This window comes from Miniopterus natalensis, chromosome 2 (genome assembly GCF_054644295.1).
Source record: "Miniopterus natalensis isolate mMinNat1 chromosome 2, mMinNat1.hap1, whole genome shotgun sequence".
NCBI classification, from domain to species: domain Eukaryota; kingdom Metazoa; phylum Chordata; class Mammalia; order Chiroptera; family Miniopteridae; genus Miniopterus; species Miniopterus natalensis.
In genome coordinates, this window is record NC_142082.1 from 67,920,629 (window position 1) to 67,922,393 (window position 1,765).

At 36.0% G+C, this 1,765-nt stretch overlaps 1 non-coding gene across 1 annotated transcript; it reads left to right on the forward strand.

Annotated features, from left to right (window-relative positions):
* Positions 1-214: 214 nt before the first annotated feature.
* Positions 215-323, forward strand: LOC148093695 (U6 spliceosomal RNA). Its single transcript, XR_015714108.1, has one exon. It is a non-coding gene; the product is annotated as a U6 spliceosomal RNA (small nuclear RNA).
* Positions 324-1,765: the final 1,442 nt, after the last annotated feature.

Sequence of the window (1,765 nt, forward strand, 5' to 3'; positions counted from 1 at the left end):
TTTCAGGTCTCAGGCTTGTGCCGCCCAATCCTAGAAATATAAAGATGGGTGAAAAATTTTAGCAATTCAGAATTCAGTGAGAAGCAGAAGGGAAGGGGCAGGGACTCAACCACTACCCGAATTTTACTAACTATTAATTATCACTAGACTATCATCATTCCATTGGCGGATTTCCTGAAGCCTTATGTGGAAATTAATTTTAGAAAAGTCACACCTGCTTGTTTCAGCAGCACATATACTAAAATTGGAATGATACAGAGAAGCTAACCACGCATAGTCCGTGTACATGAACGACGTGTGAATCTGTTGTGTTCCATATTTTCAATTGTTTATTTGGTCCAGGGTTTTTGTTAAGGTAATACAATTTTTTTTTTAAATAGTGCCGATGGTTGCACACCATTGTGAAGGTAATTAATGCCATGGAATTTACACTGTAAAATGTTTGAACCTGCAAATTACATAATATATATAATACACATTTTTTAAAAATATTCTGCAAATATGCTAACAAAAACAAAACACAGTTAATTTTAGAGGGTCCATTATATTGAATCATTGTTCCTCATTCTCCTTACTCTTATAAGGGGAAATTGAAAATTAATTAGAAGGCCAAGAATATAAAATTTGTAATTATTATTGACTTCCAGTTTTAAAGCTGAACAACAAACACAGCAGCACATGAAACAGGTTGAAAAGTAACTAATTAATATGTAAAGAAGGCCATGGTAAGGCATGGGGGCCTTCATAAAAAGAGAAACACCTTAGCCTGTGGATATTCAAGGAAGGTTCTGGAAGAAAGAGAAGAGGGAGAAATAAGTTCCTTGGGTGGATTTGAGGCTGCCCATAGTTCAGTACCGAGCACCCTGGAGGGCTCGCGGGGGGTCATCCCCGTCATCACGGGCACTGGTTGACTTGTTTGCAGCGAAGGGAGGACCGTGATCAGATCTGTTCCCCCTCCTGCTCTGCTGCTCCCCTTTCCTCATTTAGTTTCTCTTTCCTTCTTCCTGCCTTTCTGATATTTTTCTCTCCCTTCTCTTTAAAATAAAAAAATCTCACAAGGTCAGTTCCCCATCTACATTTATTGTTTATAACCAAGTTGTTTTGCAGTTGAATCTGCTGGTTTGTTCAAAATAGACTTATGAATTCCGTCCCATTTTGCTAAAACTGTCCTCTCAACAACTTCATTTTACTTACTCATACTACTAGAGCCAAAATATGTTTCACTTCTGTATTTACAAAAATGCAGTTTGACATGTTACCATCTTTTAATTTGTGTCTCACAAATAAGGTAATTCTAGAACTGTTCTGTCTAAAGACTGTAAACATAAAAATATGCCTATTAAACACACAAGATTGTATTTTTGAACTGCTTGGCAGGACATCATCAACACCATCAGAAGGTGCCAGATTTATCATGAGAATCACTTACTGCTCTCCTACCTAAAAATGCAAACCTAAATGAGGTTCATTTTGTGTCTGCTGAATTCGCTAAACTACCAATTCTATGGTAGTATCGTAGCAGGTGTAGCTATGGCATAAACACAGCATTTGAATTAAAAAGAACTGGTTTTTATTCACAACTTCCTCCTCTCTATTCAGAAGATCTTTCAAATTTAACTTTTTAAAGTACAGTGTAGGTTTACTAATAATACCATGCGCCTGACTTAACTACTTCAGTTAGCTTGAGAAATAACTAATGCTTTCTTTGAAATCATTCTATAAACTAGGGGAGATAATTATTATAAATATTATTTTTGAAATTTGT